At 36.9% G+C, this 15,037-nt stretch overlaps 1 long non-coding RNA gene across 1 annotated transcript; it reads right to left on the reverse strand.

The window, feature by feature from the left end:
- Positions 1-8,309: 8,309 nt before the first annotated feature.
- Positions 8,310-13,449, reverse strand: LOC101738596 (uncharacterized). The gene is made up of 3 exons (XR_209550.5): positions 13,173-13,449; positions 11,886-12,096; positions 8,310-9,027 (listed from the first exon to the last, which is right to left on the reverse strand). It is a non-coding gene; the product is annotated as an uncharacterized LOC101738596 (long non-coding RNA).
- Positions 13,450-15,037: the final 1,588 nt, after the last annotated feature.

Here is a 15,037-nt window from a genome sequence, read left to right on the forward strand (position 1 = left end):
GTAGCTCGGAGGCCTTTCCAGTTTTACCGGGGCAGGTGAACGAGCAAAGGCTCAGCCAGGAGGGGTGAGATTTGCTAACAGCTACCCAAGCGCCTCCAAAGGAGACCTAACAATTCAAGAGTAGCTGCTTCGCGAAAGAATCTACTACTGGATCGGAATCGCGACCCGCTGAGAAGATCCGGAGAGAAACGCAGCTGATTTTGAACGGGCTGATGTTTAGGTTAGGTTTCACGTACGGAGTACGGTTACCGAGGTCCCTACTGCTAGTGTTAGAGCTAAAGGTGCCTAATGCAAGGGTTATTGGATCTGGTGGATCCTTAAGGACGTCAACGGTGACTATCATGAATCAGACATACGTTTCGGATTGAAGATTTATACAATTGAAGCCTTATTTCTCAAGAAGTGTAGTGGAATTCAGATTGTGTCGCCTATGGGCAACCATTTCATTTCAGACAATAAAAAATAAAGAAATAAGAATAATCCTTTAACTTGCTGAGGTGTGGCGATTATACACCTAGTGTATGTAGATATCGTAATCCATAATACAACAATTACTTGACATGTGCCGTAGAAATCTCGTTATATTTAAATAGTATTGTAATCTTCAAAAACAACTTTTTCTTAGGACATAACTTTTTTATCTACACTTCCAATTCTATATTAATAAAAAAATACAATAACATTTATCGCACGTGCTATAATATTTCTGTGTACACATCAGTCACGGGCAGACCATAATTCCGCCCTAGGATGCAATAACAGATAAAAACGTACGAAAATACTACGACCGGAACATAAAACGTCTCGCGGCACTTTATTGCAAGCGCGGGGCTTCGATTCTAAACACACTCGACATTACTGACACTACTAAATTGTCAGAATCATTTTTCGTTCTATTAAAAATATTACTTTGCGTAACAGTATCAAGATATTGCTGTATTTATCGGGGCTGTGCGAGGCACAGGTATCCATTGAAGGTGTTGTATTTTTTTTTTTTGCTTGGATGGGTGGACGAGCTCACAGCCCACCTGGTGTTGAGTGGTTACTGGAGCCCATAGACATCTACAACGTAAACGCGCCACCCACTTTGAGATATAAGTTCTAAGGTCTCAGTATAGTTACAACGGCTGTCCCACCCTTCAAACCGAAACGCATTACTGCTTCACGGCAGAAATAGATGGAGTGGTGGTACCTACCCGTGTGGACCCACAAGGGGTCCTATCACCAGTAAACCTTTCAGGAAACGTTGAAGTATGTTGACTGTAGCGTTGATTTTTCACTTATTTAATTATACACTTGGTCAAATTACCTAAACAGATTACAATAACAATTGGCGTTAGGGACCCAATAGTTCTGTCAATGACCACCACTTGCGATCGGTCAACAAGAGAGAATCAATGACTTGACGTTCGCCCGCTATTAAAAAAGCAATATCATTCTGTTTTTCCCGCTCTTTTAATTAAAATTACTATTTAGTCGAATACAAAACGATCAATCGTTATAAAAATCATAAAATAATTTACCAACGATTGTAAAATTAAGAAAATAAATTATAACTCTCAACGTTAAATGACTCGTTATTTAAAAATGTCACGCGCCGTTAAATTTTATTTATTGTTTTTTATAAGTAATTTTAATCAGGTATTTACCTGTAACAACTTGAAACAGTAAAGTTTTTATGGCAGGGACAGTTTATGACACAATTTTATTGAGATGCACAAATTATATTTGCAAATACAAATATTTACAAATGTTAGTAAATCGCATTCTGTTTTATTATATGCCATGCTAATATAGAAATTAGACAGGATTTTTTTTTTTGCGTTGATAGGTAAATGTGCTCACAACCTTCTTACACTACACGTAGGTACATTGGATCTACGTAAATCTTACTAATGTCATGACCCATCGATACCAATTTTTCTAATGAAATACGTACTCCACAAATGTTCACGATTGACTTCCACGGTGAAGGAATAACATCGTGTAATAAAAATTAAACCCGCAAAATTATAATTTGCGTAATTACTGGTGATAGGACCTCTTGTGAGTCCGCGCGGGTGGATACCACCACCCTGCCTATTTCTGCCGTGAAGCAGTAATGCGTTTCGGTTTGAAGGGTGAGGTAGCCATTGTAACTGTACTTGAGACCTTAGAACTTATATCTCAAGATGGGTGGCGCATCTACGTAGTGGATGTCTATGGGCTCCAGTAACCACTAACACCAGGTGGGCTGTGAGGTCGTCCAACCATCTAAGAAATAAAAAAAGAAAAAACCTAGGAATTATTGTTTGTCAGCGTTTTTGTTTTAAAAAGTCGAACGCTCCATAATAGCTTTCGCAGTTTGTGGTGTTAAGATAGGAGTATCTGATGTCTATAAATAATAGATGTTTAAGCAATTTTATGCACATTCACTGTATTCCGGACTCTGGTACAGAAGTTTGTTTACAGCTTTTTGTGATAAATATAATTCACGATTTCCAACGACGAAATTTATTTTATTTTACTCTAATTAATTCTAAGTAACTTACAAAAGGTTATCTAATTTGCTAAATCCCGATGGTATATATAAGATTTTTCATTAACCATTGGTTCTGAGACTTCGCCACATCGATTAATTTTTTTATTATTCTTTTTTACATTAATTTCAATGTTCCGAATCAAATATATTAGAGTATGTACTATATATTCGTGATAAAAAATCAAGGAAATAACATTGAAATGCCCATTTCGTAAAACCTCGTATAACGAGATAAATTTTGCTTGAAAATTCTTTCACGTATATTTCTAAAACGTCAGAACCAAGCCCCTTTAAGGTATCTCCGTTCTGACGGACAAAAATGTTCGCGTTGAATAACAGATTAACCCGAATATAAACACCAGTTATATCAAGGCGAAGCTCTTATTGAAAAGTGACGGAGGAATATTAAAAAAAAAACGAAGGTAGGAAACAATGAAACGGCACTTAGCACCAGTTTAGTCAGTTGACAAATTGGCCAATTCTTTCCACCCCTCCACTCCGGATAAACGCGTTCTATAACAGCCGGCTTATTACGGCCTCTTATTGACTTTAATTTTCTTCTCTGTTGACGTTTCCAATGATATATAACTTCGGTGGAATGGAGGAAATGGAGCCGCGCTTTTTCAAATAACAAGCGGTGGCTCATCAATCGTTCACGTCACTCATTTGCGCGGCTCGTACGTTTCTGTAAAATATTAGCGTTATCTATCGGATATCACGCGAGGGAACTAGCCGAGGAAAAATAATATTTCACTTTTTGATTATTTTTTCGAGTGTAAATAATGGAGGCAAGCCACTGAGAATTGTCGGCGCCACGTGTCTAGCCCGAGGCTAACGTTGGTTTGATTCTTTCTTTATTATTGATATAGATGAAAATGTGGCTTTGTATTAATGGTCTCCGAGAAGCATGTACTATCTGTATTGCACTTCAGTTGGTAATTTTTTCATATAGGTTTTTTAAATCATTTATACCAAGTTTTTGCTTTGACGTTTATCAAACATTAGATATTTATTTTGTTACCAATCAATATGTAGGTAATAAATAATATTACCAAATTCTACATATTTTAGTATGATTGTGATTCATGATGAGGCTATGTTTTAAATATACTTTAGCAGCTCACTAAGCTTGCTGAAATTGATTAATAAAATTACTGGTGGCAGGACCTCTTGTGAGTCCGCGCAGGTAGTCCACCACCCTGCCTATTTCTGCCGTGAAGCAGTAATGCGTTTCGGTTTGAAGGGTGGGGTAGCCGTTGTAACTATACTTGAGATCATACAACTTATATCTCAAGGTGAGTGGCGCATTTACGTTGTAGATGTCTATGGGCTCCACTTAACACCAGGTGGGCTGTGAGCTCGTCCACCCACCTAAGCAACAAACAAGATGTGTGGTGTCATGGGACACCGGATAGGAACGAAGTTTCTTGTTATAAAAATATTAATTTTAAATTCTGTTGGAGGTATAAAGAAAATAATTATTCGGGTATACATTTTTTATTATGATTTTTTTATTGATAAAATAAATAAATAAACTACTTTACAAAGTTGTCAACTTTATTTTATTCACAATGATTTATAAAAAATATATAATAAATTTTATTTTTATTTTTTGTACGTTATTACAAAGTTAAGTCGTACAATGCGTGCATTACTAATCAAAATCTTACGTTACGGACGTTTTTTCCCGGCTAGGGTACCCCTCCGCATCGTCCCATAAGGAACTTCGTTCCAAAATAAAATGCTCATCTCCACGAAAATTCCTACTAACCCGATCAGATGCTGTTGACAAAGCGTGGCATAGCTCGAAACAGCCCCACACGCATGCCAAGTGGTAACACATCCCCTGCTCTTGGGCTATACAACGGCTTTTACCTTATAACTAATGTGATAAGATTACAAAGGGTTGCAGACAGAATGCCAGACAATGCTGGCACGTATTTAGGGAGGCTTCGAATATTTTAAATCAGTTTAGTTATTTTTTCCATTTGGACTGGCAAAGGCAAAGTACATGCAGCTAAACGTTTTTTTTATTATTAAGTCAAAGCTATGTCTTTTTAGATGAAAAAATTTGTAAATTAAACGAACTTGAAAGTGTATAGGAATAAAATTAAACAGATTCTCAGAAGAATTGCGTGATAATAACGAACGAGACTTGTATAAAAGAAACTATTATTGGCCCATGTAAGCTAGGAATAGGCTAAAAACTATTTAAATCGCATAACTGAACTGCGTCACTGGACTTGCTCGTCGGAACGCGATGAACGAAGTTGTGTTCATTGTTTTAATTTGATGATTTAGTATTTCTTAATGTTTAAACGTATAATGATTATGGCCCATTATCCGTTTAGCATCTATAAAAGTACACGAGTATAAGTAAATGAAATAAAGCCTATGCAAGTGGCTTGTCCAGTTTTCCAAAAAGTCCAGTGTAATCTCAATTAATAACCACCCTTTTAATTATTCCATCCCATCACGTTTCATTTAATTTTATCGCAATTGATTACAGTCTCAAATAAATCAATTTCATCTCATTTCGCCATAGAGAGTTTTTCATATAAAAGAATATGTATGTACATACACGTGACTAAGAGATGTATGGAAATGGTACGTGCAAGGTAAAGGGGGACGTGTGTGAATGACGATATGAGAGAGAGAGGAGTGAGTGTTGAGATGACGGCTGATAGAAGAAAATGGAAGATAAAAATTAGCTGTGCCGACCCTACCTAGTGGAATAAGGTGGAGAAAAAGAAGAAGCTAATTAATAATTGAAGATTTTTGTAAATTCGATACTGGTCACAATGGCATCGCAAGAATCTCATTGCCATGCAAAAAAGAAGAAAGTCGTGTCATTAGAATCGTAGGTAAAAACAAATAGACTCAAGTAAATCAATCAATTTGTATTGCGTGCTTTATACTTTATAGATGTAGTTAGGTAGAGTATCAGGCGATTTGTTGCCTACTGTTCTTTATTTAATAGTACGGAAAAGCAAGTTTGGAAGGTAAGATAACATTTAATATTTGATATCAAAATTTTTGTATCTTGAAGATCAAATACGTATTATGAGGCCGTCAGCGCAAAAGTGGCCCAAGCTTACGATAGTTATTATGGAGCAATGAAAGTTTTCATGAATTTGAATTTGAGTACGCAAAAAAACAATACGCTCAAAAATAATGTTTACAAAGCCATCTGCTATCTACGGGTGAAACTGTGGATAGGCCGGTTTTGCATCAAAATTTAATATATTTAAAAAAAATTGCAATATATACATAATTATAAACATGATTATGAAACATTGTGGGCTAGGACACTTTTGCGCTAACGGCCTCATATTATGTCGTCCACTTACTATGTAATTTGTATTTATACAATTTTTTTTTCCAAGACTGGCCATTTGATAACTGATATAAATCACGCGTTGGTCTCTATAACACATAAGGTACTCGTATGACCAGTCATTGAGTTTATTAATGTGAAAAAGATTTATCGTATAGTTAAGCTGAATGTCATCAGATGACCTTTTCAATATTATCAGAATAAGAAGCGGACTCGTGTGTGATATTTTAATGACTCACCCATTATGTTCCACATTACCCAGATATCCGATATGGTATTGTCTTCAGTGTTCGCGTGTCGCGCGGCTGATGCGTTTCGTATAGTAAAAGCAAAACACTGAGTTTCTCCCCGGATCTTCTCAGTGGGTCGCGATTCCGATCCGGTGGTAGATTCTGTAAAGGACTGCTCTTGCTAGGGCTAGTGTTAGCAAATTACCTCAGGTTGAGCCCGTGAGCTCACCTACCCGTCCGGGCGTAGCTTAGGCTAATAGCGAAGAAACGTCAAAAATAATAATTAAAGCTATTATTACGCTTACGCTTTATAAATACATTAAAACAATATGCTTTCCGAATAGTATTCTTGTGGACCAATTTTAATATAATGATTTCCAATTCAATGATTTATCTTTTTTAGGCTATTGCATAGATTTTATCGCGGGTCTTGAGCGCGGCTTGAGAGCAGAATCATGAATTCCGTAACGAAAAAAACCTTACACCCCTCACTCCGCCAACCATGTAGCTCGCGTTCAACACATTGACACGTCGCGCTTGTGTAGTGTTTGTGAATAAGCGCGTGGCGTGACGTCACACTGCATGCGCGTCATGAAAAGTCTGCCCATCTCTCTCTCGCGCGGTCTAGCTTATGAGTGTGAAGGGGACAGTTAAGGTTTTGCTTTTATTAATGTCTGATATAGCGTGGTCTTGTTTTATTATTGTTTTAATATTAAATTATCATTGTCTAATTATAATTGCATAAGTTGATAAAAAATGCTATGCAATAGCTTTAGCGCGGCAGTTCCCGAGTGCCACACGTTTTTTTTTATTGTTTGGAACGCTGGACGAGCTCATAGCCCACCTGGTGTTAAATGGCTACTGGAGCCCATAGACATCTACAACGTAAATGCGCCACCCTTCTTGAGATATAAGTTCTAAGTTCTCAAGTATAGTTACAATGTATTAAATTTATTAAATTTATCAATATAATTTAAATGCTGCCCTGGGTGTGCGTAACGAATTACCGTCAACGTTTTAGGGAAGCGTTAACTGCCAACCCTGATAGGGTCGAAACGCTATGTTGTAGAATGTAGACACACGATCGGTTAGTACACAAACAATATCCCGCCGAAAGCTGATCTGTCACGGTGTGCTCGATTAATGAACACTGTTAAGCCCTATATGAGTATTTTACTTGTCTGCATTACAAACAGATAAATTAAATAGGTAATAGATATAAGATAAGATATATTAATTTTATTGTTGAATTAGTAGTACAACCAACTGCTACAAACATATTATTACCAACTATTTTTTTTTAAATTGCAATTTTTTTTTTTTTTTACATTTTCGTTACTAGACATTTTGATTTTATTTTAAACTTTAGATCCGTCACATCAAGACTAATTTCTTAACAATGTTAACTATTTTCTAGTAAAAGCCATTGGTACAGTGTGCTTAGTGCGAGTTTTTTGAAGTGAAACTTCTTTATCGGCGTTGGAAAAAAAATTACCGTCACATTTTTCGGTTACGCGTCACATTTTTCCGTTACGCGCCATCTTTTTTGTATTCATGTCTATGATAATAAAATCCTTTTGTTTAAACTTTATCTAATTTAACTTTTTTGTATTCATGTCTATGATAATAAAATCCTTTTGTTTAAACTTTATCTAATTTAACTTTATTTAACCAATTTCTAGAAAGTTGCATGTAGATAATTTTTCGAAAAATAAGGCCATAAAGAAGTTTCACTTCTTACGTGTGTACACTAGTACACGCACACATTTTTTTTAACGTTCTCGATAGCGTAAAAGTTAACTCAAATTTGTATGGAGTTGGAACGTTTTCGTACGTTTACAAACTTAACAAACTCGCACTAAGCACACTGATTAGCAGTTGTTGTTGTAGTTGAAACTTGTTGACATTCCAATATAAGCTTATAATTATTGTTGCGTGACGTATTTAATGTTAAAAACTCAAGCATCGGTCATCGTTCTCGTCGAACCGTCGCTTGCGACGAAGGGCTCGTCGAGTAAATTAACCCATAGACACAGTCCATTGAATTTCTCGTCGGATCCTCTCAGTGGGCCGCGTTTCCGATTCGGTGGTAGATTCTCCTAAGCACTGCTCTTGGTGTTAGCAACGTGGTCAGATTTGAGCCCCGTTAGCTCACCTACTTGTCAGGGCTACGCTGACATAGCCTCTCAAGTCAGATTAGGTAGAAAAAAAATCTTCGAAATAAATTTTCCATTTTTTATTGCAATAAAAAAATAGAACATACTCAATTTATATACATAATATTATTATATTCTCTTTCAACTATAAAAAGAACATATTTTTTTTCAATTGTGTAGCTAATTTTGAAGGATCTGGCTTAATTTTATTGTAAATAGTGCCATCTTTGTATTGGTGCAGGAACTACGAGTTGACTGTGGGAACTGTGTTAATGTTTGATTTACAGCCATTTTCAAATTCAGAACAATAAAAAATATTAAGCCATTGATTTCTTATTTTATTTTTATTGACCTTCTTCGAGATTAAATAATATTTATTAACCTTTCCTGCTGATAAAGCCGCATTTGAAAATTTTTACTTAAACGTAATATTATGAATTACTAGGTACATCGTCTTTGTTGATAAAAACCAAGGTCCACAAATATTTTAAGTTAAATTTTAATAGAAATTCAAGAAGGGGTACATATTTTGAGTATTAATTTCAAGCAGAATTTTTTTCAAAACATCTTTAGCTCAGCGCCATCTCTTTTTGTTCACAAAAACAAATTACTGCTCTCTTTCAATTTATTTAACTTTTAAAAGTTTAACGAACAAAGAATTTAATGCTAAAGCTTCATGTAAAATAGCACAGATGGCGTACAAATTAAGGTAACATTAATTATGAAGCAACCGGGTTTGTGTGCACTTCAACACGTAGTTCTTCTATGATTTTATAGATGTCGCTGTAAACAAAATAAAATAACTCTTTATTTTACGTCTAATTTTAATTGAATTTACAATTTCGAAAAGGGCACATCTCTGAAAATGTAAAATTTTCAGGAAATGAAATAAACTGATTATTTTCTAAAGCAGTGTAAAATTTAAAATATTAACTTTTGAGATATATTTTAGTATTAATTAGCGATTGAAAATTACTGGAATTATTATAAAACGGGTGTAGGTTAACTACATGTATAAACTCAAAAACTACATGTATGAAAAAACGTATTTGACAAAATATACGACATGTGAGTCGACTATTATCAAAGGCGGCAATCTGACTTTTGGACAATGATTGGTAAATCAGAAAAACGAATTAATGACTTTGTATTCCATTGGCAGTCACAAACCTCTTCGGAACGACATCTTAGATAAATAACAGGTTAACTATTAACCTTTATTTAATGCAGGTTTTGAACCGTATTCTTTGAAGGAGACGATTATATTCAAATAAATCTGTATTGACATATCAATAAATTTTTTTTGTCCAAATGTACAGATTGCCACCTTTGATAATAGACGACTCATGTGCCCTTTTCGAAATTGCATATTCAATTACGAGGGCGGCACTGAAAATTTCGGGAATTAATGAAGTGACACAACATTACTAATTAAAAATATATTTATTGCTTTTCGAAGTACTCTCCGCGAAATTTGACACATTTTTCCATACGATGGAACCAATCATTGAAGCAACCATTCCATTCGGAAGTTGGGGTCTCCAAAATGGCCGTTTTGTAGGCGTCCACAGCTTCTTCAGGTGATGAAAATCTCTGTCCACGCAATTTATTCTTTATTTTAGGGAAAGTATAGAAATCATTAGGGCTTAGGTCGGGGCTGTACGGCGGATGATCTAATAATTCTATGTTTTCTTGCTCTAAAAACTCTTTTGTTCTGTGCGCGGTGTGAGAACTCGCATTGTCGTGATGGAGGATGATGCGGAGGTTGCACTTCTCTTTACAGAGTTCAGAAACGACCTGTGGCAACATTGTATCAGGTGACGAACCTGATACAATGTTGTATACAGCATTTGAGGATCCTGCGTGGAATCTTTCGAGAGTTCTGACGCACCAAGTAACGCGAGCCGCTTTTTGCTCTTCACAGAGCGAATGCGGTATCCATCGGGAAAACAACTTTTTTACACCTAATTGTTCATGCAAGATTATTTGTATTTGACTCATGCCAATGTCTAAAGTTGCCTGAATTTCGCGGTATGTCACATGTCGATCTTCCTCAATCAGCTTACTCACAGCATCAACGTTTTCTTGGGTGACTGCAGTTTTTGGACGACCTTGACGGGGATCATCACTGAGCTTGACACGTCCACGTTGAAACTCAGCAAACCAGCGATAAACTGTGGTTTTGGATGGGGCTTCATCACCAAATGCAGAAATCATCCGGTCAACACACTGTTTTTGTGTTAAACCACTTCGAAAGTCATAATAAATCATCGCTCTTGAATTTTCTCGAGTCAATTCCATTTTCTCAACGACTAAACAAATTTGACAAAACCTCGTGACAAGACCGAGAATCTTTTTTTAAATAAATAAATGGTGTTCGATTTTTAAAACCAAGGAGTTTTCAATTAAAAAGATTTTAATATGACAGGAACAGTGGAAATATTCCATTCCCGATACTTTTAGTGCAGCCTAGTATATCTGGGACTTGGGACAACTGCAGACAAGGCTTAGATTCTTCACCAAGTAATGAATGATGCATACTGTAGCATATACTGTAGCATACTACTGTAAATATTCTAGTATCAACACACTGTGACAAACGAAAAACGAGTTTATATCTTATATTAGGGGATAGTTTTTACGCTGTATTTGATGTTGAAGCATTTTTTTTCTTTTTTTTTCCTATCTATGCTGATAGCCTTGAGAGGCTAGAAATAGCCTAGGCGAAGCTGAAAAGCTTCGCCTTGACGTGTAGGTGAGCTCACGGGGCTCAAACCGGGAGTGTTGCTAACACTTGGCCTAGCAAGAGCAGTGCTTCGCAGAATCTACTACCGGATCGGAAACCTAACCCACTGAGAAGATCCGGTGACAAACTTAGGGACCGGTAGAACGAAATAAACGAATGGTCCTTATGGTCGTCAGTACCTAATCATTTATCATTAGATTCTTCTTTTATGACTAGATAGGCGGTAGTCCACACCTCTCACCTAGTGTTTATTTGGCTAACGGAGTCCATAGGCGTCAACAACATAAATGCCGGTGTTCATCTTGAGACATTAATTCTAAGTCTCAATTCTTTAGTACAACGGCTTCCCCGCCCTTCAAATCGAAACACTTTCTGTTTCACGGCAGAAAGGGTAGTGGTACCTAGTGGCACCTTGGCTCTGATAATGTCCTACCACCAGATGACTTAGGCTAATCAATAATTCAATGAAGACGTCACAACGTGAATACCACCACGCAGCTTGAACCTTGAAGACGTGCAAGTTTTTATTTTGATATATTTATCAATGTTGATTTCATTTGCCCCCTCAGCCGCCGTTGTCTTTTGATCGTTTTGCTAATTGCAGTGCCGAGCGAAACTAAGGAGACTGTAAACAGCATTAGAGATGACCACAAAGGACCTTATGCCTCATCGGGGCGCGACCCTCTTCGGGTAACAACTTTGCTTATCGAAATACAAAGATATGACATAACAAATTATTTATCTTAACTCAAACATACAATGCGGTGGCGCGATGGCGGTAGCAATCGTAGAACAGATGCCTATGAATCAAGCTAACAACATTTTCATTTTCGGAACAACAATGTTCAGATTTTACCGCTATTGCAAGCTATGCGTTCACGTTCCGTCTCTTTACCTTTTTCCATAACATTTTCCATAACCTATGTATTTTTACTAAAGGTTCTCGAATGGCGAATGCGTACTGGAAGCATGGGTAGACGTCCCACAGGGCGGACCGACCAACTATTGGGCTCGCGGGGATCCGTGGGACGTAGGCAGCACAGTACCGACAGTTGTGGCGAAACTTGGGGGAGGCTTATATCCAGTACCTAGTGGACGTCTGTGGGCTGAAAGATAGAGAGATATTTTTACAGCGCTACTATGTACATATTTTTACTAAACTAAATAATCACGCCTAGTATTTTGATCTACGACTAACAAAAGTAGGTATTTTCGAAATGCCACATCTCCTAATATTAACGATCCTTGAATCTCATAGTCTTGATTAATAGTTAGTTTGAAGTAGCCACAATGAGGATTAGTGCAAGTTACGCCTCTAGAGGTTTACACGACGTTAGCGCTATGAAGCTATGGATATTAATGAAGGAGATGTGATGGTAGAAATTAATTAGGTTAATTCCGTTTCTCTTGTGAATAAGATTATAATACTTGACGGGACTGGGGGAGGACGTTTTAAACTCGGCAACTTTAATTAAGGCCAGTTTTTCATAAATATTCTCGAAGATGAAGAAGAGATAATTTACTACTTGAAAGTGGCGGAGAATATTGCTTTTTTTTCTTCTTCCTATCTTGACAGCCTTGAGAGGCTATTTCAGCTTCTCCTTGACGTGTAGGTGAGCTCACGGGGCTCTAACCGGGAGTGTTGCTAACACTGGCCCTAGCAAGAGCAGTGCTTCGCAGAATCTAACACCAGATCGGAATCGCAACCCACTGAGAAGATCCAGCTAGAAACTCAGTGGGTTGTGTCTATGGTTAATTCACTCGTCGAGCCCTTCGTCACAAACGACGGGTTCGACGAGGGCGGTGACCGGAAATATTACTCATTTGCTAACTTAAGCCTGCCTCCAACGAATACTAGCGAACTTTACAAGAGTGCTGTGGAAAGCGCAGGAAGAAGCCAAGCGGTGTACTTGCTGCTTTTGTTTCTAAGCTCACATTTCGTGGTACAAGAAGTTATAGCATATATAGTAAGTAGGTGTATGAACTAATCTCTCTCCAGATTAATAGTTTCCGTGGTCAAAAGCATAAGCAATGCGGTGTATTTGTACGAATGGACGGTAATATATTCGGAACAATAGTCAAGCTTTCTTTGACGCCTCACAAATGACTTGCACGGTAAAAGTATTAAATCTACTAATAAAAATGAAACTCATAAAATTAGCAAATTTATGTAAGTACTTACTGCTATGCTATGAAGGCATGCATTCCAAATTGCTCTGAAGGATGCGTATCTGTTGTAATGTCTATGAGCACAGTTTCTTCTTCATGAGCTCTTGTTTAAAAAAATACGATTGACCTGGTTGAGCACAACAACTACTTTCCTCTAAACACATATTTCTAATTCGTAACGTAAGAACACTTACAAGTAAAATAAATAACAATGAAATAATTTCTCAGAATGATAAGACGTGTAATTTTTATGGACACATTCACCGTAACAATAATAACAACTGGCAACTAATTAAACGGGAGACAAGGAGGGATCTTCCTTTGATAATGTACGGTGAGCAAAAAACGAAATACTAATATAATATGTATTTGTTTTTTTTGCTGCCTTAAGTTTTTGTACACATTCGAGAAAAGAAGAGAAAAGTAGACAACGTTGGCTACTATCCATCACATAGCTCAACTCCTATTCTTTCTTTTAGATTCTATTTTTTTTTATTGCTTAGATGAGTGGCCGAGCTCGCAGCCCACCTGGTGTTAAGTGGTTACTGGGGCCCATAGACATCTATAACGTAAATGCGCCGCCCACCTTGAGATAAGTTCCAAGGTCTCAGTCTAGTTACAAGGGCTGTCCCACACTTCAAACCGAAACGCATTACTGCTTCACGGCAGAATTCTTAAATTTTATTCTCTTATATTATATCTATAAGATAAAAAATATTAATGTTATAACTGGGTGAATAGCGATCAGAATTTCTCAGATTCATAAAGTACCGAATCAGAGCTGACTCAACTAGCATGTGAGCTTCATATGATATTCACTAAGCTCGTCTTACAAAAAGGGAATCAGGTAACGGAAGACCTCACTACCTGACCTACGCTGTTTTCTGACCCAGTGACGATTTAGGTTGGTTTTGGTTGGATAGCTCCCAGAATGTTGTGTAGAGATGGGGAAAAGAGTAATCTTAGCCTTAGACTTTTGTCTCATCCAAAATTCAACCAAAATATGATGAGAGAAAGTATTATGCTACTTTCCTCAACACGTTACCCAAAGTCCCCCGATTTCCTCATGACAATAAATAATTAAAGCTGAGCTTCCTCTTCCTCTACCTAGCCTCTACCACAAAGGTCATGTTGTGACGGTTAGAGAGCTCTGGGAAGTTCATTCCAGAGTCGGAAAGTAGATGGTAGAAATCATATCTCACTACTTACTGTGAATGAACGCGGTAGTTCTGGATAGTAAGAACTCTGCTGTCCATGAAACGCCAGATGGACCACTATGATTGTCCGTAACAGGAAAAACATAATTTTTTTTTCAGACCCTACCAAAGACATCTAATTAGCAAGTTGGGAGCTAAATATTACATTTATGATATGCAAATTTTGTTCAAGATACAAAGCATCCTCATAATTTCAGTCTCTAACCCGAGCGAAATAAGACCGAGAATGCCCTACAGAGTATCTTAAGCACTACATTTTCTTTATAAGACGGACAGTCTCGTTTCGTATTATCACGTTTATTTTATTACATTTTAGTTCAGACCTTGGTGAAGAAATGGAAAAGTAAACAAGAATTTAGATATGAAAAATAATTTACTTATGTTTTTGTTTGAATGCGTGAATATTGCTTTTTGTTTCTTATGTTTTTATTAAAATTAATCTTCTGGTGAAACCTAAACGCTAAAACATATATCTGTTCTTTTTATGATTACCTAAGTCATTTTCAGATTTAGTCGTCTTGGCCTGCGGGATAACGCCCGACGTATTTCATAATATCTAGCAATGCAGCTGTGCCGGTGTTCAAATCCCGCCGGCAGGTACCATTTTTTCTGATGATTTACTCACTTCAGAAATGCTCATGCAGGAATTATAATAGCATCG

This window comes from Bombyx mori, chromosome 23 (assembly GCF_030269925.1).
Source record: "Bombyx mori chromosome 23, ASM3026992v2".
NCBI classification, from domain to species: Eukaryota; Metazoa; Arthropoda; class Insecta; order Lepidoptera; family Bombycidae; genus Bombyx; species Bombyx mori.